At 38.0% G+C, this 26816-nt stretch overlaps 1 protein-coding gene across 12 annotated transcripts in view; it reads left to right on the forward strand.

Annotated features, from left to right (window-relative positions):
• FHIP1A (FHF complex subunit HOOK interacting protein 1A) overlaps positions 1-26816 on the forward strand; it is a 92926-nt gene that overhangs the window by 2850 nt on the left and 63260 nt on the right. For 7 of the 12 annotated variants that reach the window (XM_074541129.1, XM_074541130.1, XM_074541134.1 and 4 more), the window contains one exon: positions 11209-11325. The exons of 4 other annotated variants lie outside the window; for them this stretch is intronic. The gene's annotated coding sequence lies outside the window, so the exon portion shown is untranslated. Of the gene's footprint in view, positions 1-11208; positions 11326-20455; positions 20735-26816 lie in introns of those variants that run through there. One more of the 12 variants, XM_074541141.1, reaches the window with a different exon arrangement.

The raw sequence follows: 26816 nt of genomic DNA on the forward strand, positions 1-26816 counted from the left end.
AGATGTGTTCTCTCTCCCTCCCTCTCTTTCTCCCATGGCATATTTAGTGTAGTTGGTATGTTTGTGGTGTTTATGTGCTGCTGAGAACAAGGCTTTTTTGACCTCTTGTTCCAGTAATCCTTTTTGGTAACAATTTTATAGCTATATTTTGGTTTACAGACAAGCTCTCAGACTCTTTTACTCAGACAAGCCGGCTTGGTGTTGTTACCTTACCTGTGGTCTCTTCTCAGCCTAATGGGATAGGCCAGTTTCATGCTAAATAGCGGCCACCTCAACAGAAGGGTCATGTGCTGTATCTGTGTCAGAATGAGCACCAGGACAGAGGGCACCAAGGAAGGCTCCCAGCAGAACAGTGCTTTTGGTTGTTTCTCAGGTACTGCAGTGCACAACAGCAGATGCCTATACTTTTGGTGTGTTATGGTTGCACTTCTAATGTTCTTATGGTAATGAGTAAAGACAAACAACCTTGGGGTGCTTCCAGAAGAGACTACAAAGGTCTGCACTAGTCAAAAGTTGGGGTATGAGTGACCTAGAAATTCTGATTTTTTTCAGTCCTTTTGGCAATATAGTGGCCAAATAAAGACTTGCAAGTAGATGCTGGTATGGGTGCTCTGTAAGAATATCTGTAGTTTTAAAACCTCATGCAAACAGCTTACAAGAAACAGTGCCTATTCCTAATCTTATTTATTTGGAAAGTAGAGCTAGGACTTCATTGTGTCATGGGTAGCAGGTCAATTAGACCTGGGTCAAGTTGCTGAGGTTGCACCTCAGGTGCTCAGTCCAGTTCAGGGCCCCTCATAAAAAGGATGTTGAGATTCTGGAACATGTCCAGAGAAGGACAGAGAAGCTGGTGAAGAGTTTAGAGAGTGACTCCTGTGAGGGGTGGCTGAGGGATGTGGAGATGTGTAGCCTGGAGAAAAGGAGGCTCAAGGGAGACCTTACCACTCTCTACAAAAGCTTGAAAACCTGGTGGGTGTTGGTCTCTTCTTCCAGGCAAGCAACAACAGAGGATTGCCTCAAGCTGTGCCAGGGGAGATTCAGGCTGGACATTAGGAATATTTCCCTCACTGAAGAGGTTGTTAAGCATTGGCATGGGCTGCCCAGGGAAGGGGTGGAGTCACCCTCCCTGGGAGTGTTCCAGAAATGACTGGATGTGGCTTGGTGCAGTGGTTTAATTGACATGGTGGTGTTCAGTCGCAGGTTGCACTTACTGATCTTGAAGGTCTTTGCCAGCCTTAATAGTTCTGTGGTTCTAGTGAATTGAAAGAACAGTTTTGAATGCACTTCGAATGTGTACAGTAAGTGCCTCTGGCTTGGTATCACTCCATTGTAACACATGTGTACACACACCAGTGCACTTTAAGGAGTCAGCTTTAACTGTGGAAGTGTGGAAATGCTGTGTGGAAGTGCTGTGATGGTAAGGAAGCATGCAGCAGCTGAAGTTAGCATTATGAACACTGAGGAACTTTGGGGCTCAATCTTCCTTTACTTTCTGTTGTAGGCATTGATCATGACTTGCTATTAGTAAGGTAGGTGTCTCTCAGTTGAGGATTCAGTGATGGTATGACAAGAATGCTTTGCATGTTAAACCATGTGGCCAAAAAATTATTCTCTAAGGTGATCCTGAAGGGCATGTCCAGGTGAGGCAATTCCATGTGGAATTGAAACAGAGCAGGTGAGATAAGAGCTTCTGAGAGTGGTGATACATGCTCAAAGCATGTGAGGACATAATCTGAGAATGTGTTACCTATGCTATGAAGTGAGATTACATTTAATTTGCAGAGGAAAGTTTGGAAACATGACACAGTCATAGCTATCTGTATGCAGGAGGCCCAGTATATAGTTGAAACTTTGACTCAGATTATCCTTGAACCAAATGCAGCAACTTCTCCTAGCAGTTGGAAAATCTGTCCTGAAATTTATTCTATTTGTGACTGTGGTGGCTTGCCATGGGTGGTGAGTTATTGGGAAATCAATGACTTCTTTATCTTTTTCCTTTCCTTTAAAAAAGGTCAATTTTTGATGCAATACTGAATTGCCTATGCATACAGTAAAGTTAGACCATGACAGTTAATTCTGATCTAGACATAATGAGCGTGGTATTACCTACTTTTTGTATGAGAGCATACATAGCACAGCTAGATTAGTGCTAAAAGTATGAGGCAAATTCTTATAATGTAATTTTTGCCATTTAGCTTTAGAAGCACAGACAAATGTTTTCTCCCTTTCTGCCACTACTGTAGTCTCCAAGCATATGACAGACACGGTTTTGTTTATTTAAACATTTGCATGCCTTAGAAGAACTTGTATTTTTCTTTTCTTTTTTTTTTTTCTTTTAAAGACAGGAAAGCTGTGGGGTAATGAAAACACTCTAGATTCTTTGTGTCAGTAACTAATACTGAAAGACAATTGTGCTCATTATCCTTCTGATTCTAGCTCATTTTTGCAAGTTGCCTGGATTGTATATTGGTGAAGGGTAGGATTTCTTTCTGTGAAAGTTTTTATATAGAAAGACCGTTCTAGCAATACAAGTGGAGTTTGCCTGCAGAACTGATCAAATGACGGCCTTGAACAAGCTCACAGTTGGAAGGATTTCGTACAGCATGTGAAACAAATCAAAGTCTTAAAGTATTGACAGTCTTTATATTTCAGTAAACCTTTGGATTGTAACTTAAATTTAGCTGTTGGCTAACAGTTGGAGAGTTAAACTGCTGAAGAATCAATCCCACTTGCATTCACAAAATCTTTTGTAAAACCTCAGATACCGCTGAGCAGGAGAGAATATTATACTTTTGAGTTAATTTTATTAACAATTAACAGTTAATATAATTTTAATAACAAAATAATTTTCAGATGTTTAGGTTTTTTACACACTAATCAGAGAGCTGTGGTTAAAAAGTTGCTGTTGTGCAGCCAAGCCCAAGAAGTAGCATGGGTTGTTAGTGAATTAACTCATCCTGCTGTGGCAGGCTCCTGCCCTAACACAGCAGACCTGAGAGGGAGAGAGAACTTGGTTTTCTGCTTCATCACTGCACTGGCACGATCCTGAGTAGTGCTTCTGTAAACATGTATGCCTTAAACATCCAGGGAAGAAGGAAGCCTGAGTGGGGAGGTAAGCCTTTCATAATTATAAGTTGAAGGCGGAACATCAGTAAGTTGCTGCACTGGACCCATGGTTGTTAGTAAACAGAACTGTGCTGCTTCCTCTTGGCAAGTTCGTGGCATTTTTACACTTCACTCGTGCCATTAATGTGTTTCAGTTCAGTGTTATAAATTCCATATTCCTGTAAGAAAACCTGTGGTGGTCAAAAGTTTATCTCCACTTTTGAGGAACTCATTGATTCCCAGTGCTGGACTTTGCAAGAAGTGCATGCCCCCAGCCACAACATATAATGTGGATTTGTTTTGGAAGTGAGGGCTCTGTTCCTCTCTGTGAGTGGAATTAGAATTTACCAAGGTAAAGTGACAACAGGTGCTAAGCAGCCAAAACTTTTGCTGCAAACCATAAAAATCTTCAGAAAAGTGTGTGTTGCTCCTTTTTATTTTGGCTCTGATGTTGTTCTCAAATCACCCAATGTCCTTGAAATGCCTTTGGTATGGATTGTGAATTTTTTTTCTTTTTTTTTTTTTTTCTTTTTTCCTTTAAATTGGCCATTTTTCCATTCAGTACACAGAAGCAGAGAACACATAAGAACACATAGTCAGCAATAGGTGTAACAGGATAATTTCCTTTCTGAATTGCTGACTTGCATTAAGATTAATTATGCTTGCCTGCTTGGAGCGGTTTCAGGTAAACAATTAGAAAGTTCTTTATCAGCTTCTTGAAACATATTCATAGGATGAGAAGCCTGTGAAGTGAGAGTACGTTTTGAGTGGAGGAAAAGCATGGAGGACAGAAACTGATTTGCCTTTGCAATGATTCTGTTCTTAATATTTTGGTCCCAGTAGTGTGAACAACACTGTAAGATATTTCCTTGAACTTGCTGCCAGGTAACACAGAGATTTTTATGACTGTCAGTGCTTGCATCTGCTTTCAGCATATTTTGCTGGCATGATTTTTACAGGGGTGTTGTTTGTCAGCCCAGTGCTTATGGGTTCCTGACTTGCTGATGTTGATAAAGCAGAACACACAATAGTATTGAGATTCTTTTGAAAAATTTCCATCAGCTAGTTAGGGTCTGGGTTTGTTTTGCTTTGATGCCAGTGGAATCCTTGAACTTGGAGAACTTTTTTTTCTTCTCACGAGAACCTTTATTGTTTGAAAAAAATGTTCAGAGAGCAACAACTAAGGGGGTTTAGCAAAGACTGCATTTATAATGCATGCTTATTTGCAAATTGTATCTTTTGCCAGTACTGTTTTTAGCAACTTACATTCATTAGCTGAAACATTACTGTTTGATTTTAAAGTAGTAGCAAGTGAGCGGGATAAAATTTTGTTGTATTGGCAGCAAGGCATATCCTCTTCCTAGTGTGCATTTGTTTTGCAAACATTTAAAGTAACAACGGTTCAGATTTAAAAGAGGCATCAAGTCAACAGCAACGTTTCAGGAGCACTTGGCATTGGGCTTGGTGTCAGGAGACAATGTGGTCTAATCAGTTATAATTCAAAGTACATTGAAATATTCTGAGATAAAAATATGATTTATTCAGAAGCAGGAATATTGGAATCTGTGGCATATGCTAATGCAGAAATTGAAACTATTCTTCCACAGGGGAAAATACAAAAAGTAGGGAAAGGCTGGCTTGGCTACTAGTGAGCCCTTCAACGTCAAATGCAAGGAGGGAAAGGAATTCCCAGCTGGATTGCCAAGGACAAGTGCAAAAATAAAGCACACATACATATAATTAAAAATTCAGAATGGCTAACTCAAAAAGAATAATGAGAAATCGTTATAGAAATAGAAAGGTAGCAAAAAGAAAGTCAGAGGAGGTTTGCTCCTGTTTGACTAGTGGAGCTGTGGACAGATAATGCAAAGCAGGCTGAGGTCTTTTTTTGTTTGTTTCTTCACCTCAGGTCCAATAAAAGATACTAGGACTTGGAGGGGAACATGATGTCCAAGGCAAGTGCTAAAACCCTAAGCTGGTGTGAGGAAAGAGTGAGTTTTAGAGCAGTTAGGGAAGTTTAAGTTTGAAGGTTTACAAAAACGCTGTTGAAAGAGTAAGGGCTGGCTGATGTAATCCTTGAGCTGCTGCAGTTACTTAACTCAGGGAGGGTATGTGTACTGCTGTGCCACTGAGCAGGGGGATTGCAGTGTCTGTCTGTACAGGTGTCAGGGCCAAGGGGCAAGTAGAAGCAGTTGTTTATCTGTTCTAGTAGTTTTCTTGGAAATGAAACCCTCCCAAAGCAGTAGAAGATTACAATGAAATAAGCGGTAGCCCATATGATTTTATTTTTAAGATTAAACCATTAGATTAATAGAATTTCTCTTTCCAAAATGCTAACAGAAGAGGAGCAGTAGGTGTCTGGTAGCTTGACTCTATTATAGAAACTGTCAAAATTTCATTCTTATTAAAGAATTGACTGTGGGCAAGTGCTAAACTACTTGAAAAACATGGTTTTCCCCAGAAACGGACTAATGAGATAGTGTTCTTGTTTAGGGGTGTGAGATTATTTTAGATATATACAGGAAGGATTATATATTTTAGTAGACAAGAAGAATAACAGGAGTCAACATTGTTATAGAATTGTAAAATTAAATAATATCTTCAATCAAAATGATTGAATTCTGCTCTTAGAAGGTTTTCTTAAATAAAGCTGGTTCTTAAATAAAGCAGGTTGGGACTGAAGTTTGTATTGCAAACCCCCATAACACAGTTCCTTTTTTCAAACACAGCAAGGCTTCTTTAAAGTAATTTCTGCCTCCTGTGTGGTGGGAGCAGTCGGAGAAGGCTGGAAGGACCAAATGCTTCTCTCTGAGGCTTGTTTCAGTTGACCTTAAGGACCTTTCCAGTTCTTGCTGTGGGATCCTGTGTCTGCACCACATATGTGTAAATGGAAATATGTTCTACAAGTCAAATGAAGTAATCTTTCCAGCCAATATTGATGTAGTGTCATGTTTTGAAGATGGAATTAATTTAAAAATAGTTTAAAAAGAAAAAAAGAAGGGAATATGAACCCATTGGAAGGAGTCTGGAGAAGAGCAGTAAGGATACCTGGATGTCTGTAGGAATGACTGAATAAACTGTTATTTTAGCTTCAAAGAAGTGAAGAAGACAGTGGAGAAATGAGAAAGTGAGGGTTTGTCTAAGTGTATGAGATAAATGTGTTTTTTGCAGTGATCTGTTTTCTTTCCTTGCTTGGTAAGACTGAATTACATTGGAATATATTATCAGAAAAAGTTGTGTATGATTTTAAGAACAGGTAATGAAAGCAGCTGTGAGTTGTGACAGAAACATGATGTGTGTTACCATGGCACAGGGGGAAGGACAAGATGACTTTGAGGTGGTTTTTTTCATCCTTTGAGTACAAAACGGAGATGGTTACTGTGGTGCAGCATGATGTGTAAAATCCAGGGAGAGCACAGTACTGAGAATTCACTGCAGTACCTCTACTCTTATATTTCAACTGACAGGGAGGATCTAGAAGATATCAAAACATTCTGCCTCTTTCTCTGTTGTTTTTTTTTTCCTTTTCACCTGCATGGAGTAGATGAGGGAGGCTTTGCAGTGCTGTGGCTGTTGAAAAGTAGCTAGAACTCCCTGTCAGAGATAACAACACGAAAAAGTGACTGTGGGCATGGCTGTACCCACCCTGGCTCTGCAGGAGCAAATCCTAGAACAGGGAGTGCAAGGAAGTGTGGTGTGAAGATGCCTGGATTAGCTTTGAAAACAGTTTTTCATATTTGTGTGGTGTTGCATCCAAGCCACTAGGGTTTTACTGCTTCCAGACCTGTGTGAGTCTGCTCTCTGCCACGCAGACTTAATCAGCTTGTGCTAGTGAAAATTTGGAAAACTCTTTCATGTAACCTGCTTTATGTTGTTAACAACCCTCTATTGTGCTGCCCTCGTAGCCTGTGTTTATGTGAATACACTAATTCTTTTTCTTTAATTGTTTGCCCAGTAACAGTCCAAAGCAGAAAGGCTTCTTCACTGCATGATATTTCTTGTCCAAATGATAGGGATAACAACAGTGACATTAAACAAGGGGTTTAATTTCAGCTGCATGTTATTTAGCACAACTGTGAATAGCAGAAGGAATACAAGGATTTGAGGAAGCCTTGCAGTGTCAACTGATCTTTAAATCAAAAGCAAATAGGCCCATTTTCATGTAAAATTAGCAGTTTAGAAGTTTTCTGGTTTGTTACTCACAGAGGGAGATTTCCCAGGAGTATCACCTCTAGGATGTGTTTGTTACCTTAATTCATGCATGTATGAAACCGGAACATGCTTCCTTCTTAATATTTTAAACTCCATCTGCTGTTTTGAATGGTATCTGTTGGTACTGGGGGTATTTGTATTGATTCATAGATCTGTGGACTATGGCTTCTAGGATTATTTTCTTGGGCTTTCACATGAAGGGGAAAGATAAGGAAAGCAATTTGAATTTCCCAAACCACAAAGCTATGCATCTTTCATAATATCCAGCTTGGGTAGTGGTGTAGGTTAAGATGCATGGGATGCAATACAGTCTCTAAGGACAACTTTCCTCTCAAATAAAATGCAGTATAACCCTGAGCTCAAAATTAATTGTGTTAAAAAAAAACAAAACAGAGGGAGACAGAGAGAATGTGTAAATCCTTGAAAAGGGTTTTGCCATTCTGAGAGTGTCCTGGTAACTTGCCTGTTAAAAGAAAGTCTGCTCTGTTATGGACTGAGGAAACATTGAAAACTGCTGTCTGTTATGATTTGGTGATCTCAAAATACAAAGTAGAGGTTCCTAATTCATGAAGGGTACTACTAAGAATTGATTATGCTCTAAAGCTTTTTAATATGCACGCCTCACCACTCTCATTTTAGGACAATTTCAGGCTATTGAAGCATTGTGAGCTGAGATATATATTTTTTCTTATATTCCTATAATTATGAATCATATGGTTTGTATGAATACTGTGATCCAGAAAATATATAAAATTCATATAAATCACATGAGATAGAAAATATTAGATAAAATAAAACATTTTTGTGTCTGGTTCAAAGTTTTTGAGCAGCTCTTCTACCATTTTATGTTTTCCTCACCTGTGTCAGTTTTCAGAAATGAGAAGGCAGAACCTTTTTAATCTCCTCTTGCTCCCTCTGTTCCCCTTCCTTACCACCCAGGATACAGAATGCAGATGTGTATTATTTTTTACCTGGTTGCCTGCTTTTAAAAAGCTGTGTATTTGATGCAAAAGCAAAATATTTGCTCTTCCAAGAATGTTACATAAGGCAAGAGTGTGCTTGGCAGAAGTGGTTTGTCAGTGCCTGCAAAGAGATCGCAGTGTCAGTGCTCCCTGGAGATAAGGATGTATTATTTCCTATCTGGCAATACTAAACTGGTGATACTGTGTGATTAATATGACTCTCCTGGGCCACAACTACAGGAAGCTCTCAGTTCAATTATCACCATGCTTCTTTAATTTAATTACAGCTTTTAAAAATAATATTAAAAAGGATGATTCAAAATTGGAACTTCCTGAATTATTCCAATTTTTGTTCTTTCATACAGTAGACTGAGTTTTCTTTTGCACTTTAACCTAAGGGGTGTCTGTGTGGGTTTGGTTTTATGTGGGTGTTTTTTTCCCAAATTATTTGGGAAGCTAAAGGTACTTAGATTCTGGACATCTTCCATAGCTTGGTGCTAAGGTTTCAGATTCATATTTTTTTACATATGTTGGTTCAGGGCATCGTTCCATGTTCTGAATACCTTCTCTCTAAAACCTGCACATTAACTGCATATCATAGAGAAATTTTCGTAGACTACAAAAGAACTTCTGTAGCCTACAAAAGAACAGACCTTTGTGATTTTCTTTACTGCCTTGGTAGTAGTAACAAAGATTCATTGAGTCAGTCTTGCAGGACTTTGAAGCTGAATCACTGAATAAGTTTGGATAATATTGCCACCACTGTGTAATTTTTTATTAAGCATATATTTGAGATCATGCACTAGCCACGTTGGAAATGTTCTTCACGTTCTTCATTGGCTCTGGTTTCAGTCTCTTGTACCAATTTTCAATTTCAGGCTTGTGGTTCTAGATAAAAGGTGATGTTTAGATAGATGCATGCTGGAATCTTTTAAAACAAATCTGCTGAGAGGTTTTGCCCTCCCCCAATGTCCTCTTAATTCTGTTTACTTCAAGCCCCTCCACAGATGATTACTGCATACTCCTTTCCAACATGTGCTGGAAAGAGTTATTTCTATAGAGGCTGTGGGTTACCTTTAGGGCTTCAGTTTGGACTCTGGGTAGGGGAAATTTCTCTTTTATTTTTTTCTCCGTTCTTCTTTTCTGTTCCTTCTGATGGATTATTTCATGTGTAGTAAAAGGAAATAAAAATACCAGGCTGATCAACTTGAAAACCTCAAACATGAGGATGTCATTTAGACTATACCTATTTTGTTATGTGTATGTCAATAGTTTTAAGCTATGCTGCAATTTAAAGATCATTCAAAGGAAAAAATAATTGTTTAATCTAAAAGACAATCTGGTCAAGAACATAATTATAGGCTCCACTTGGAAATTTACCCAGATAAATGATACAGCAAAACAAAAATAGGGAGAATGTGTTCAACAAATTAAACTTGGAACCTTGTTTTTATGACCAGATGCGATGAATGTATGAAGCAAACAGGAGAAAAGTTACTATTAATTACAAATTATGGAGAAATCTTCTTCCTTTAGAGCCCTCACTTGTAATGATTTTGAGTAGTAAGAAAATATATTAAAAATAGCAGGGTTAGTGAGGTAGAATTTTGTGAACAGTATTTTACTACAGGAAATGTTTTAGAGATGATCTGGAGGATTGAGAGATTGACCCTGTTACCATTTCACTTGGAAACTGGCTAATTTTTAGGGCTACCTCTTTGTTGTAGTTGAGGGGGAAAATTATGCTAAAAGTCTCTTCATGAAATTTTTGGTTACATCTGTGGAGGAACCTGATATAATCATCCCTGAAATTCAGGAGCATGAAATGGCAAGGGGTCAGTAGTCTTGCATGTATTGAAACCATATTATATTTGCAATATAAAAACAGAGTCTTCCCATAAGGCTGTAATTTTTGGCTGTTTTGTTCATGCTCCCCTGATGGGAAAGCTGTTTAAGAACCTGTTTTAAACTATGAGTTCTTGGTTAAAAATTACGTTTATAAAAAAATATTTTTGCCTTGATGTATATACTTTCTAAATTTTTGCAGGATTCCTTTCAGCATACTGAGAACTTTCAGAGTTTTACCTCCCTGCTTATAAGACACAGAAAAATGACAGTCTCCTTATTTTGAATTAATTTGTGTAGTCTGGAGGAATTTCTGTCAGGCAGGTTAGCAGGATGTCTGTAAAATCAATTTTGAATGCTAAGCACTGTGTAAATGAATAGACACGCTTTTCATACTTGCATTTTTCTGTATGTGTGCAGCCTTGTTACATGTCAAATATAAATTTATATTAATTACTTCAGTGTTGACAGAAAGGTGTGGGTTTCTCCTTCTCCCTTGCATGTGTTTGGCTTGTTCAACAAGATGCTGTTATGATGCATTTCTTGTCTGAAAAGTGAGTTCTGTAATCAGTTTTTTGGCAGTGTAGCCAGCTTTACTATTCAGTGTAATACCACTTTTTTCTACTTCTGTATTTTTTTTTTTTTCCCAGTGGTTACTTTTTAGCCAGAACAGTTTCTTAATTGCTTCAGATTTATTCAGTGTGTTATGCATGATTGTTTTTGGGTTGCAGCATGGATGGAAATGTTTTTCAGTTGCAGCAGTGAACAGAAGGCAGCAAGGAAGGCAAATATGGATTGCTTCTGCAGTGCTGTGGACTCTTAGCTGATGATGCCCTTGGTGTTTTCAAGGGCTTCTCACTATGTATTGGTGAAAAGCCTGGAAGCTCTGACCTTGTCTGTGTGGATGTGTCTTGTGATGTGAAACATGCTCTGTTACTACTACTCCTGGGTATTTGAGAGTTTATTATCTTGTTTTCTTTAAGATGGAGATTTTTTCCTTCTCAGTTTTTAAACTGCCAGATTTCTGTTAATGGAGAATGATAATTTTTACTTTTCTACTTTCTCTGCCTTTCCTTGTGTGTAGTGGAAAGCTGAATGCTGCTGAAATCTGAAGAAAGTTTAAGTCTAGATTCTTCATCAAATGAAAGAACTGCCAGAGCCAATTTTTCCTTGCTGACCTGTTGACATGCTTTAATTGCAGGTAAGATAAGTGTGTGTCTGTGTGTGTAACAGGTAGCTCAGAACAGAAGTCTGTTCACTGAGCCATGAGCTTGCTGTTTGGAGTGCTGGGTGTCACAATCATTTTTTGTGGTATGGACACCCATCCTATGAAAAATGAGCTGGAGACTTCAGTCTGATTTCAGATGCCTGGTGGAGTCTCCAGTAGCACTCAGCAGCTGCTTTTAGGCACCCTGGGCTCTGGAGCATTCTGTCAATGTTTCATGTTCCACTTCTGTTTGTGTTCACACCTGTACAGTGTAACTATTGTGCAATATTCCTGTGGCAATCACAATAATTGCTTACATGTGAAATGAATATACAGCAATTATCAAAGGTGCTTTAGCTTTCTTTTGGTGCCCTGTAACTTCTGGAGAACAATAAATTTATTGTGGCTTGCATGCCCTGTAAGTCAGAGGTAGGTTACCTTGGCACATTGATGAGAACCCAACAGCCTGTACAGCAGGATTTTCTTGAGTTGGCAAGACTCCTCTTTTTTTTTTTGTTTGTTTGTTTCAGAATATTGCTACATTATTTGGCTTACAGGATATGAAATAATTTAAATGCTTGTCATCTGAAGAATGTATGTTTTCTTTTTTCCTCCTGACTCCAGTGCGTACAATGTAGGATACAAAAAGAGTTGAAGGAGGAAAGACTAATATTCTCTATCTGAGCTTAAAAATTGAGCACAGAAACTTTAGAAAACCTTTTACAACAAAAGCTGAATAAGAGACAGAGGTCCTAGATTTGACTTGTTGTTGGATCACCTTTATCTTACTCTGCAGTGAAACTAGTTAGCTGACAGATGGAAATTCAGATTAGTCTTTTCCCCAGCCTGATCTACAAGCATGAATATCATTTGGCTCTTGATGCAACATTGTACATGTGCTGTGTTTTATTAGATAAGCTCTTTTACAATGTGAAAAGGACTGAACCCTTATGAGTCACCTCCCCAAGAGATGCTCATTCCCAGTTTGCAAAAGGGCCAGATGAAAGGGCATGAAAGAGGGTGTGGGTTTCATAGACTGAATGTTTCATAGAAGAGTTGGCATCACTTAGGGAGGAGATGTGGGTGTTAATTGCAAGATTGTCATAAGGAAGCTATGTACAGAAGAGAAGCCCAAGCTAGCTAGGGAGGGAGCCTGATGTGTGGGTGTGAAATGAGACTGGGATTAGTACAGACAAGCTTGAAATCACAGGAAACCTTACAGTGTGTTTGGTTTCCCAAACTGTATTTGTTGTATCAGGTGGAACATTTATACCAGTCAAACAACATTAGAAAGGGGAAGAAATATGAAATGATACTTCATAATAACCACTAGTTCCTGGTTTTTATATACCTAGGTTTTCTTTCAAATTGATTAGAAAAAAGTACAAATAGCTGTTAGATTATAATTCAGTATTAACTTTCTGGTAAACCCTTGTGCCTTGTTTGTTATTTCTGAACCACCAAACACTTGCTTTATGAAAATGAACACCATCTCTCAGCAGCTTTTCATGTAGCATGTGTCTGGTTTTATCCTCCCTGTAGTGCTTCCACCTCTTTTTTGGTGCTGTTTGTTGCAATTCTTGGTGCTGATGAGAGACTTTTTTGTCATGGGAAACAAGGATCTTGTTCTTCTCATCCTAACTTGTGCTGCTCTGTAAGGATTAAGGAGCTGTCTGCTTTCTCTGTAATAGCTCATAAAAGCTCCCAGAGTATCATATCAAAGTATCTTCAGGAAACTGAGGGGTGGTAGATAGTGTCATGCTTGCCAAACATTCAGTTTGTTGTTGTTTCCTCTCTCTGAATAAATTGGCAACTGACAGTGTTGCAAACCTGTTTTATTAAACCCAGATCATTAGATTGCTTTGGAATATCAAGCCTTGTCTAAAAGCTCATCTAGCAGGATGTTTGACATATTCCCAAGACTAATGGCACCTTATTCAAAATGTATTGAGTATAAGCTTTTACATGAACTGACCTGCAGCTGATCCAAGATTCTGTGGCTGTATGGACGCAGCTTTGGTTGCCAAAGTGACCATTTGTCAATCAGTTGCTGTAGGTAAGAGTTCTTCAGGTGGTTTGTAGCAATAAATATAATATCTTGCTCAATAAAGACAAGTCTATTTCCTTCTCCAGAGAGAAAACTAAGTAACAACAATTGTTAATTTAAACTAGAGTCTGGTCTTACTCTATAACTTTATTTCTAGCAGTGTAAATCTTTGTTTGTTTTTTCCCTGACTTAAAATCTAGTTATGTTAATGGAAAGGCAGTGTCACTGATGGCAGGAAGTGACTTGAACCAACACAATAATAGGGAGTCCTCCTCTCATTTCTTCCTATTCTGTGTTTGTGGAACTCCTCAATTTTACTAATATGTTTGGATTCCTAACAGCAGTAATTAAAAAAACCCCTAATTCCTTCACACAAGAGCTTTAGTATCCAGTCTAAGATTGTTAAATATCTGTGATTACCAATTCTAGTCCCAGCTGTATTAAATACTTAGTGTTTTTTATTGGAAAATATTAATGCATCTGGAACAAATATGTTCCCATATTTTTTTGTTTTCAATTAAACTTTTCTAAGTAAGACTTTAATAGATTCAAGTTGGAATTTCAGAATGATAAAAGACAGAAAGTAAAAAAATTGTATTTTATGGAGTACCTTAGGATCATGCTTCCTTTGAGCTGTAGTTTTCCTGAGTTGTGGTGTGGGGGTTGATTGTTAGTTTGTAGTTTATTTATTGCTTTTTTTTTTCTCCTGGTTTCAGTTTGTAGAGTTTTGAGGTTTTTTTCATTACAAAAATTGTGAAGACTCATACTTGTGGGGAGGAAAATATCTTTTTCATTCAGCAGTGAGTTTCATCTTAGGAGCAAGCCAATAAAAACTTGGTTACTGAAAGAAATGACTCATAGAGGAAGATCCTATTTTACTGATGTAGGTAATTTTTAAACTGCCTTGAATTTCTCAAAATGCTAATATTAATAGAAAATAGCTATTACATGACTTTACTCTTTCATAGGATTCCTTGGGCCAGTTGCAGGCTACTTCACATGGCCTTCTTGAGGAATCAGTGATGTTCTATAAATAATTTAAGTGGTTCTGATTTCTAATCTTTCATCACTATACCCTAGCATACAAATTTGCTTTCCCTGTGGTGCTGAGGGAGAGGTCTGTAAAGGACACATCCACCTGGCAATTCACAGAATATAAAGATGTACACATGCTTTCATAATGCATGAAGTGTTTTTTTCTTTCTCAGCTCAAGATAAACAAGGAAAAAACTTCTATGTATCACACAATGTGAGTAAAGTTCCTGGGTATATCATAAAGAATGTTTTGTCCAACCATCTTGATTTACTTGTCATTGCTTGTGTCTTGAGTTTAATTAGGTGAGTGTGTATTTTCCCCTGAAGAACTAAGCACGGTGCAGGGAAGTGAGCAGGGTGAAATGGTGGATAGAGGCCACTGGCACAAGGAAATGGGAAGGTGTCGCTGGTTTTCTGATCATAGTCTGACAACTCTTGCTTAACTTTGGACTCATGGAAATAAACATGGTAAGTAGGTATTGTTCCAAAATTGGCTACACCTTAATGCCAAATCAGGGTAAATTGTCCTTGGTAGTGTCCCTGTAAAATCTAAGGGAATATGTAACCATTCTAAATAAAGGAGATTTGGTTAATGTGAGGTTAGAATTTCAGACATTTTATGATAGACATAAAGAAACCACAAAAAGCAAAGCAGGAAAAAAGTGATGATATTTTTCATAATAAAAGGGATTATTATCAAAATAGTGGTTTTACATTTAATTTGGAGGAAAAGCCCACCATTGTGGTGACAGCTATCTTAGAAGGAAAAAGATTGATACAAAATAAGATTGTAGAATAAAATCTTGAGGGATCAGATTCTCAGTTGACACATGTTTTCCTGTGCATCATTGTTCTTTAGATCCCAATATTTTTTAAGACAAAGAGGATTTTCAGGTAAAGCTAGTGTGGACTAGTTAAATTGTTCTAAAGTATGCATTATTATTTCAAAATATAAACTTTGATAAAATGAAAGAGGAGTAAGATATACTGTTAATATATGGGCCTGCAAGAATGGATTGAATTGAAAGGCTGAATGTTGATTAGATTCTGATTTGGCTTTGCAGTGCTAGAATCTGTTGGAGTGAACAGAAACATATCTTAGAAACCTTTCTGTAGCTGTTGTCAGACAAGCTGCTTGCTCATGAGCCAGCAATGGAAATGTTTGATAGATTTGTTGTATATGGAGCAGTGGGGTCACTGAGGGTTTTGAAGTTAGGCTGTCCTCAGAGCAGGAATTGGTGGGACAGAAGGGGGCAGGAGAACACCTGCATAGTCCAAGCATATGGCAGTGTCCCTGGCCCATGGTCTTATTTAGTAAGATGAGTATAAGTATTATATTATAATATAATCAGACCAATCCATGGTCTTATTGAGTAGTCTTTCCCTTTTATAAATTCAGTAGGTTTTGTCTTTTTCTTTCAAGATTGTTTTAAAAATCGCAGGTGCTTTTGGTAACTCTTCTGGCCTGTAACAATGAGTTCCATAATTTGTCACAAATTATTGCTTGTGCAGGAACAGAGATGGCAAGAGCTATCCAGTGGGAGGAGAATGCAAGGTCCAAGTTCTGAGTGTCTAAATTGTGTGTCACATAGTAAATTTAATTTTTTAAGGACACTGCATATTGTGTATTTCAGAGCTACAGAAGTATATTGTCATTCAACTTTCTGGATTCACAGGAATTTTTTAAAACTCTGGTTTGCTTCAAATAGAATTGAATTAATGAAAAACTAGTCTGTCAGCTACTGCAAGTGTACTGTTGGGCTTTTTAAAGCAGTGTTTGTGGCCTTTGTTTCATATTAAGTTCAATGTTGTGAAGTGCACATTGAGTATTTCTGTTGTATTTTAAAACAATGATTTGTACGCTGTAAGTATAACATTATTGAAAAGGAAATCTGAATAAACCTTTTTGCTATCCAGATTAGATTAATGAGATTTTCTGGCAGTGCTTGAGATTTAAAATTAAGGAATTGGGTGGGAGTAAAGTAATTGATTCCATTGCCATATGCATGCTCCAGTTTGCAAAATGCAAGCTAAGCAGAATACTTGTTTCATCCTACTTTGTGGCTCTACTAACGAAAATAAACTGTACCTTATCTTAACCAACAAAAGGTGGAAGTGAAATTTAAAATATAATGCATTCCTGAAGGACATTGCTTATTGAAACTAGCATGTAGTTTGCAATATGATTTATTGTAGTATTCTTTTTATGTCCATTCAATTTGAGAGCTTCCCCTTTCTTCCAGTGAAGTGCTACAGTCCATTTTATACACAGGCTGTTCTGTTGAAGGTTGTTTTCGTGTATTGCAAAGGTGTGCAGCTGACCACTAGTCTCATTTGAAGATTTTCTTTTTGCAGCTTGCACAGAAACTGCTTTGTGGAACACATGGGGTTTTTGCCTCTCTCCTGTTAGGAGCATAATATTCAAGGGGAAGGGAAAGTCACTGTATTGTAGGTCTGGCCCAGAGTCAGTGTGTGACAATATGTGAATGCTTTTGCTTGAATCTTTTGCTAAGGGGAAATTTTTGTGAGTACCCTACCACAGAAGGAGGCTAATCTGAAATTAAATTGAAACTTTGACCAAAGATGTTCTTCTAGATAAAATTCCTCTTACTTTTTGACTTGATTGGCACTACTCTGTGACTTAATTTACCAACATGAGTAATTTGTTTCACTGAAGAGCTGTTGGTGTTAGTTAATCACTATTTCAATTTGTCTCTGAGTGCTATATCTGAAGGATCACAAACTGAAGCAGTTTGTGATCCTTCAGATATAAAAAAGGATACTACAAATAACTTGGTCTAAGCACCACTTAATATTGATTTTGTTCAACGGCATTTTTTCACTTTGTAACTGTTGTTCACACTTAATGGCTACCCACTTATACTGAAAAGACATGTAACAACATAATTTAAAAAGTCCCTAACCCTCAACCTATTCTCAAGATGCTGATATTTAATCAGTTTTGCTGATTGTTTTTACATTCTAATGAGCTTTGCTTGAGTTGAGAGTTTGTTCTCTCTGTTTGTTGAAATTACATTGCTGATCTGTAAAATGTTGTGGATTGTCAAGTGACTTATGCAAAATATACTTTCTACAGACCAGCAGCTGAGTATTAGAGTTGTAGGAGGTGCTGGAGAGAGGAAACCTCCATTTCAGCCTCATGATATAATTGGTCAGGTACACCCTTGAGCAACCAGTTGGAACGGAAAAGGTGAATCTTTTAAAGAGGCTTTGATAGTGAAGTTTTTACGTGTGATTTCAGTAACTTTAACATTTAAGTTGCAGTGCAGTCATTAAAGATCTAATTCCTTACCTTCTAATTTAAAAATGCTCCCAAACCACTCTGGCTATAATCTCATCCTGTGGGTGATTCTAGTGAGTAAGTAGGCTACAATGTGATACTGGGCAAAAAGTGTGTGGACTAATAGGTCCTGCTTTGGAAATGTTGTAATGTCTTTAGTGAATGAAAGAGAGTATTAAAAAGCTGGAGCCTCATCAATTTATGAAGGATTATAAATTATGGGAACAGATGAGGGGGTTTTATAACCAAGGAAATCTTTCAGTTCCAAGTCCTAAGGAAGGTCATGATGCCGGGAAAATCTTTCAAAAGCCAAAGGAGTTGAAGTATTTCTCTTCTGAAAGCACCTCAGAAACTTCAGCATACATTTTTGCTATTTATGAATGGCAAGACTGAAACTTCATTTTACTGGGATTAAGGAAGTAATGCTAGGCATCATTCCAGGAGCAAGTCAGAAAAGTATTATGCCTTAGAGGAACAGCTTACTTTCCTGCTCCTTCTCTTACTTTAGGGCTGCAACATTATCAGTCTGTTTTGCTTTTCAAAACTATGTCAGCTGTACACCAAAGAGCATTTTAAGGTGGGAGCTAGTCTATTTACTGGTGCCATAGTAGATGCATTTTGGAATTGGTTCCCTCTTTGCCAAGGACCTTTGAGGGTGGGATAGTATAGATGGGGAGTTGCTTTCTCCATGATCATTTTTCTTTTTGGCCAGGTAGGGAGAGGCACAGTCCTACTCTTAGCTGCTGGGGGGGATGAGATGCAAGATCTGCTGGCCTCCAAGGGTCATGTTTAGCTTGGAACTGGCTCAATCCAGAGTTGAAGGTTTCATTTTGGAGAAATAAAACAGGAAAGCAATCTTTGAGAAACCAGAACACTTTCAATTCCAGAGGAAAGGATGTGAAAAGTTTACTTTAGAAAAATCAGGAATTTTTATTGATTTATTTGCAAAAAGAGATTAATCTAGGAATGTTTGCCTTAGTAGTCATATTCAGAATATCTAATGAATTCTTGTCCAGTTCATACAATGTTTCCTTATATCTCCTTCATTAATTTATGTCCCTTACCAGGAGTACATTGGCTACTAGGGCAGAGAATGTTGCTCTTGCTTTAGTCAGTTCAGAATTAGATGAGACCTGGAGTCTGGTGGTTCTGGTGACATGTTGAACATGTTTGCTGCTAGTAAGATTGAATTATTTTTACATTATTGCAGGAGAACTAGCACGGCATTAATGACTGTCTCTAAGTCTTCAGAATCTGACTTGCTGACTCTAAATATGCAGTTATGGTAATAAAAACCATGGAATTATTCTAGAAGCAGAAGAACTGATGGACTCTCTGTCCAGGGTGGCAGCTGCACAGGCTCCCCAGCCTCTGTTCCCAGTTTGCAGTGATGTGGCCTTACTCCTTTCTGCTTTATTCCTCCTGAAGCTGTTGCTGAGCTGACTGGTTTGTGAACTGAGCAGAACTGCAGCGTGAGTGTGCCAGGGACATGGGACGTGGGGTAGGACATCTTTGTTGTGTGAGCCATGAACTGCTCTGCTGCTTCACCACAGCTTTTGGAGCAGTGCTTTTAGGAAGAAACCTATCAGGGATTCTCTAGATAACTGTGCTGTCCTAGAAGGATACAGCTGAAAAGATGATGAATTGCTAATCTCTGAGTATCAAAATTCATAGCTTAGAAAGCTTTGTTGCCTCTTAAAGTTTAAGACCATGCAACTACATTCTGTTTTCCTCTCATTGGGGTAAATATACCTTCATTTCCCTGAAAGTCAGCCTAGCATGCAACTGGAAGAAAAAATTCAGGCTGTTTAATGAGATGCAGTTGAAGAAATCCAGTGAGACAAACTAAGATGAATGAATATGTGGGAAGCAACTACAGTCAAAGTGAGTAATATGCTGCATTTTGAGAAATACAAGTAGGAGGGCAGGAATAAAGTGCTTGCACAGAGTAAGCCAATTGCCTAGAGCTGGGTATCCAACAATAGTTAATTTGGGAGATGAAGTTACTGTCCCATTGCATTGCTTTCCTGAAAGAAATGAGGTAAAACTGGTCTGGCACTTTTGAAAGGTAAGTCAGCAGCTGAATCATTATCATGAATGACCCTGTTCAGAACTTGTGGCTTTTCCTGAAACACTTCCTGAGTGTGCAGGGGAGAACAAAACAAAAAAAAGCTCAACCAAACAGTAAAAACTACCTCAAACAAACAAAAAGCAAAACCAAAATCAACAAATCTGGAGCAGAATTACTTATTCTCTTTTATGAATGCTTTGATTTTTTCTATTATTATGGACATTTTTTTAGTGTTTGCATGATTATCTTACAAATATATACTCCAGAAAAACATCTGAACTGGTATAGGGCAGTGTATCTTACATCTGTGTCTTCTAAAATGCAAAGTGGGGAGGTTGTGTAGGTGCAGTTTTTAAAGTATGTGTTGTTCTTTTTGTGTTGCCTGACATGTTACTAGTAATAGGACAATGTGCTCTGTCAGCATGTTGCATTTACCATGTCACTATTAGCTTCCACAGAAGTCCTTAAGTGTTCTGAAACAATATGGGTTTGAATTTAATTGAGACAAGCCTAGTACTGGATACTTCTGGAGGACATAGATCCCATTCCCCTTCTCTTGACAAGTTACAGAATTTGTGTTGGGTGATATTTTTTACGTCTTACTTTTTAAATCTCTATGGTATATCACCTTCGTTGATTCTCTTAATAAAAATTGCTGTAGTAGCATACAAAAGCAGTAAGCATCTGATGATGTAGAATAATTGTCTTTAAATTGTCTGTAGGGGAGTGGTTGGATCCCTGGAAATGGGATCCCTGAAGTGGATCCCTGCAAGTGGGATTCCCACTTACGTTTGTCAGGTAAAAGCATGTCTGTTGTGGTTAAATATTTTTGTTGCCAGAAGTTGACTCTGCATCCTTTCCAGACCCTGACTCCTGCACAGTTATTAGCATGAGGGTGTACACAGAAAAGGAATCTGTCCCTGGGGCTGTGCTTGTCTGTGGAATATAGGTAATTATTTTCTTGCTCATACACTTATGTTTATACTCAAAGTATTCTTTAAGCTGCTTGTACTCCTAAGTGTCACTGTTTTTCATCTATCACCATTGTTTCCATTCATCTATCACCATCCTTTTTCCATTCACTAATCATCATTTATCTTCATGATGCATAGCATGGATAGATGACAAAAAGATTGAAAGTGTATCTTGGGTTTACAGAAAGGAGAAAAATATTTTTTAATTTTGATAAAAATACCACTGGCTTACTATACTTATACTAGTATCTTTATATTTCAATTTTTATTTTGGTTTCTTGCTTATTAGGTTTGGAGAGAATCACTCACAGCTCATCCTATCTGTATGTGGTATTCAAGGATTTATGCACTTTTCATTAAACTGCATACATGATTTTGACTTGTGGATGATAGAGAATGAAAGGTGAAATGAAATGGCTACAGAGTTTTTAGAACTGAATAATTCCCCAACCAAGTTATGCAGTTACTTCAAGTGAAAAATTAACAACCTACTGTGCTTGGCATTTTAATAATGTGTAGTAAGCTGGTCCCATGTCTGGGGTTTTGTTTGTTTGTTTGCTTTTTATTCTGTGGGGGATTTGTTGGATTTATTTTTTCATGTTTTGGCACATAAAGAATCAAGGACATTTATGGTGTAAGGGTTATTTAATGCATATGTAATTGTTCAATTTTTTTTAATAGAAAGATGTCTGCATATCAAACTGCAGTTTTTATGTTCAAGTTGTAGATACAGAGGGCTTGATATGCTTTTTAGGTATAGCACTTATGGGGTTTGAACATGAATTTAGATATACCTGTTCAGTAAATCTGCCTCCATATTAAGTATGCAGCTCAACTCCTGCCAGCAGTGTGCATTGCTTTGGGTGTGTGTTGTTCTGGGTGTGCAGGGTGGTGGTGGGGGTTGTAATCCTGCTGTACAGTACAGAAGAAGCTGATTAGTGTTCTAATCACTCTAAGTCATAAATCTATCTTTTGGTTTCCATTTTTGTCTTTCTTTACTTCTTCCCATCGCCTTTTTCCTGGAAAAAAAAAAAAAAAGAAAGGTTGGTTTTGTTTTCTACATTAGTCCTGTTTGCCGAGTCTGGGTGGGAGGTTCTTGTCAGAGGACACAGCAATGATAGTTCTTCATCATGGAGGCTGGAGGGAAGGGGAAAAGGACATAGTTCATTGCACTAGGGAGTTGTTTGAGTTGTTTTGGTATGCAAAGTGGGAAAAGACTCTATGCTTTGTAAAGTCCTGAGCTTGAGGGAGTAATACTAAGCTTTGCTCTACCTCTTCAGTCTCCCTGCCGTGTATAAAAGCAGTTGCCAGGGTGAGAGAGGCCACTGGCTAGGTAACCCTGACAGGGGTTTCCATTCCCATCCTGGCCAACAAGGAGAGAAGAATGTGGAAGTATGTTTTTTGGGTTTCTAAGAAAAACAAAAAAGGATCTCAGTCCCTAGCTATGGTTGGAGTCTTCACTGTGGTTGTTTCCTGTGGATTTTGGGGAATCACTTGAACATGGGATATTCTTGCAAATTGTATTTACCCAGATACTGCAACACCTCAAAAACAAACAAAACCTCGGTATCAGCTCTTAACTGATTTGTGTGAAGCTACTTGGTTCTTTGACAAAGTGCCCTGCAGATCTGGGATTTTCGTAGTGTGCTGGTTTGAGCACAGGTAGAGTTAGTTTTCTTCTCAATGTCAAGTATGAGGCTGTGGTTTGGATTTGTGCTGGACACAGTAATGATAATAGAGATGTTTCTGTTATTGCTGAGCAGGATTTAGAGCCAAGGCCTTTTCTGCTTTTTGTAGTGCCCTGCTGGTGAGGGGACATAATCTAGCCACATGCAGAAATGCAGACATTAGTTTGTGAATGGTACCACATCTGATACATGGAGGATTCCTGTAGAACTGAGTGCTTTGTGTTGCTGCTACTTGAATTGCTCTGTAGAAAACAATTTGGATTCTGTTGTAGTGATGCTGAGCCAAACCTAATGAAATTCAGCCACAATTTTTGAGTTCTGTTGCTTTTTGGGTTCATCTACTCACTGTTGGCTTGAAAACAAAACACAGGGTTTGTGTTCAGAATTAGTTGTGGTTTGTGTAGCAGGACTGACTTTCCTAGTGTTCTCAGTTAAAAGCTTGAAGGATACAAGTTGGGAGAGAAAATTCAGCCTAAGTGGATTTAAAGGTTAGTGTTTGGATACCTCTATTAATTGCTTAGCATTTCTTATCTAGAATTGTCAAGGCTTATCTCAGCCACTTTAGCTGAATGCTCAATTGTCATGGAATCATTTCAAGTATTAGTGCACATTTTAAATTATTCCAACAACTAAGCAGATATCCCCTCAGGCTCCATTACAAATATGCTTTAAGGTGCTGAATACTTGAAGGTGACTTCCTATTTCCAGCTTGCACTTCATCAGCAGGGTGATTTGTAACATGTAAATGTAATTGATAGCTCTGCCTGGAATCTGGAGGCTTTGCATAGTTCTATTCCTTACTGCTAATTAGTCCACTAGTCAGTTGCTTCTCATATGATCCTTTATATTTTGACAGTCCTAAGAGCGGTATTCATCCTTCACTGGCATTTCTCTAAAACCAGCAGACATTCTGTTAAATTCACAATCTCAAATGGGATGCTGAGTGAAGACTCCAAACAGAGGTTCACAATCTAGATACTTCTGGCAGATGACCTCACCTCAGTGAGCAGTAAACCTTTAGATGTTCTTAATCACACCTGTGCTCTCCAGCACCAATATTTGAGGCTCCCTCACTGGTCTGGCTCTTGGGTTCCAGAGGCTGCTTTCTAAAACTCCTTTTAGAACAGGAGTTCTGTCTGTACTTGCAGGACATGCTGTGGAGGATCAAGTCAGTTCTTGAACAATTCTTAAGTAAAGTAACTTCCTTAAGAAAAGCAGTCTCTTGTTATGTAAGCGGCATTCTCTCTGGCAAAGAGCATGTTCCAAACACTTCACTGTTTTGAAAATTCTGTCTCTGAAGATCAGTTTTGACATGAGTCTCTGTTACAGTAATCTGTTGGTTTGAGATTTGATGTGATTATTGCTAGTGCCATGAAAATATCTTTAAGTTGGACTTTGTGGCATTTTAGTGCAAAGGAATAATAAGAGATGGGTGTATGCCAGACTTCCATAAAAATGTAGTAGAAGAAATTATTTAAAGCTTTCTCTTGTGTTGACATACTGCAAATTTAGTTTATGAAGAACTGAAATAATCAGAGAGAATAGGAATTGGTTGGAGCTGGACTGGGTTAATTTTATGCCTGGATCTTCATACTGTGCTTCTTAGGGGATTTCTTTGTTATTTTGAATTCAAAGAGAAATGTGGAAAAACATTATTGTGTTCAACAAACGAAGGGGCTATAGCTGATAAAAATTAGGAAGAAATCCATCTGGTTGCAAGAGTTGACCTGGGCTGTCCTTTGTTTTCTCCACCTGTCATTGATTGTGCCATTGGATGTGATGAGGGGAAAATATCCATAGTGCAGGAAGTGCTTGAGGTTTCCAAAAGCTTTAACTCAGGATGAGAACAGTGGCTTACACAAACCACTCAGATCCCTGCCATCATCTACTGCTTGAGGGAGTAGCAGACCATCATCCAAAGTATTGCACTTCTCTCCTCACCATAAATCTGTTGAAGAATAGCCGTGTTCTGAGGGTGTGTCATAGTTATTTCTATTTTCTGTGCACTGGCTCTTGCAACTCCACAACATAAAATAATATTTTGGCAATAAAAAATGCAAATTAAGAAACTTAAATGACTATCCCAAAAATGTGATTTGGAATATAACTCAAATCTCAATTTGTTCTGGTCACAGTGGGTCAACCTTGTGACCCATAAGTGAGATTGTTGTTTGTGCTGCTTTGCACAGGGATGCAGATGCAGGGATGCACATTTTAGATGAAGAATTTGAAGGTGTGTTGTTCTGTTTCAGGCTGGAGCCTTCCTCTATACCTCTCTGCTTTTCTTTTCTCAATACTGGTGCTGTTGTTTTTTTCCTAGCAATAAATATGGCTGTCTAACATTTGGTTTTTCAGCACATACTCTGCTCTTAATGAATGTGATCATTTACACAGTGTCACTGTAGTATTGGCATGCTAAATAATTTAGAGAGCTGTGGCAGGTAGATAGCTCTGTGGTGTCTATGTTACTATGGCAATCCATTTGCTTAATGTAAATATTAGTCATTCTGACCATATGAATCTCAGAGCTTCTGACATTATTAGCTGTGTCTGGGAGGTGGGAGTCTGCATATCTGAAAGAAAAGTTGTTCTGGCAATATTAATAGTTTAAAGATTACTTTCTTTTTCGTAATTCCTTCTGCTTTGTGACTGAGCTGCATAATCTATTGATTGTAATGAACAGAGCAGAACATTTCTCCCATTTCTTTATCATGCTTGTAATGCAGCTCTGTTATAAAGAAATATATAACTATATTCTGATCCTCTAAAAATTCAGCTGACTGAAATGATAGGAAAGAAGATCTTGAGGTCCGTGAACTTCGCTCCTGATCACACAGTCAAGGCAGTTTAGGAGCACAAGAAATAAAATCAAGCTTGGAAGAAACATTTCAGGGGTATTAGACTGAGTTCCCTGACTTGAAGTTAAGCCTGAGGCTTTTCTGTTTCCTATGTGGGTACCAGCAGGTCTGGAATTACTTAAGAAACAACCCAGTTTGTTTGAAAATTATTGTACAAATGATACATTAATGAAGTTTGCTTCTTAAATAGTTTTTTTAGATTTTTAGTCCATTTTAATGAATCATTTACAGGGAAAATGAACTACCTTCTGCAAAATCTTCTCTTTATTGTCAACTTATTCCTGATTCTATGAACTATTCTTTGTTGTGATGTGCTAGCACCTTTGAGGCATCAAATAGAAATGCAAAAAGAATTACATCACAATTGATAGTCTGTGTAAAAGCTCAGTCACTTCAAGCCATGAATACTGAATATGAACTGGTAGTATTTCTAACATTTTATGAACTTTTTGAAACCTCACTTTGTTAAACTGCTAAGCTTAAGGTCAGTTTTAAAAAGATTTGTCAGGAATGTTCTGCCCTTTCCCTGTGTTTAGAATAGTCCCCACCCTTCCTGCCAAACATCTGTAATGCACTAAAAGAAAGCATGGTAAGCAGTGAATGATGTCTTTAATTATTTGTAGGGTGGATTATACTGGAGGTTTCTGTGTGCTGCAGTCTGACACCAGAGCTCAGCATCTATCTGTGTTTGGCCCATTATCTGTCAAAGAAGGAAATAATTAAAAAAATAATAGCAGCCAAACAAAATCTTCTGTTTTCCTTGAATTTTGCAGAAGACATTTTACTGGACTTGTATAAGTGTTCTTTACTTTTTCTGTCCCTGAGATGATAAAACTTTCACTGTCAATGCTTGCACATAAGGCAAAACTCCTTACTGGACAAGAATACAAACTAGAGTTATTAGTTGCCTTTCTGCGGCACTCATGCTCACAAATACTAGTCTGGAGCTGAAGTTAACCTAGGAAAATTAATTATTTACCACATATCTTTTCCTGGCAAGCCTGCCTGTGGGAATACTGTGCTGTTGGCTGTCTGTTCTTTAAAAATATAGTATGCTTTAGGTGTATCTGTTGATTGTAGATGCAGAGAAGTATTGAAACATTCAGAATGCCTACCAAGTATTAGCATAGTTGCAATAGTAATTGGAGGAGCTTCTCTGATTATGCTTTTAGTAAACAAACCATACTCATAAAATGGTTTGGGAAAAGCATCCAGTACAATGTACTGGAGGAAAAAGACTGCCAAAGCACTTTCAGTTCTGTGGAAAGAACCTGTGTAGAGAGAGGTGCTCCTGTGGCATCAGGCTGGCAGGGTTTTCCCTTAGGGAAAGAAACGCGATGGTTTTGTGTTTTAAAAGTTACAAGTATCTATTTTCAGGACACATTTCTGTGAGGGATACTTTGAGCTCTCAATAAATAATCTTTTCTAGGTTTGGCTTCAGGGGTGTGCAGTGGGACCCACGAGAAAAGCATGGCAGAGTGCGAGGAAGGGGACAGGGTGTGTGTTCCCTT

Source organism: Zonotrichia albicollis, chromosome 5, assembly GCF_047830755.1.
Source record: "Zonotrichia albicollis isolate bZonAlb1 chromosome 5, bZonAlb1.hap1, whole genome shotgun sequence".
Classification (NCBI taxonomy): Eukaryota; Metazoa; Chordata; class Aves; order Passeriformes; family Passerellidae; genus Zonotrichia; species Zonotrichia albicollis.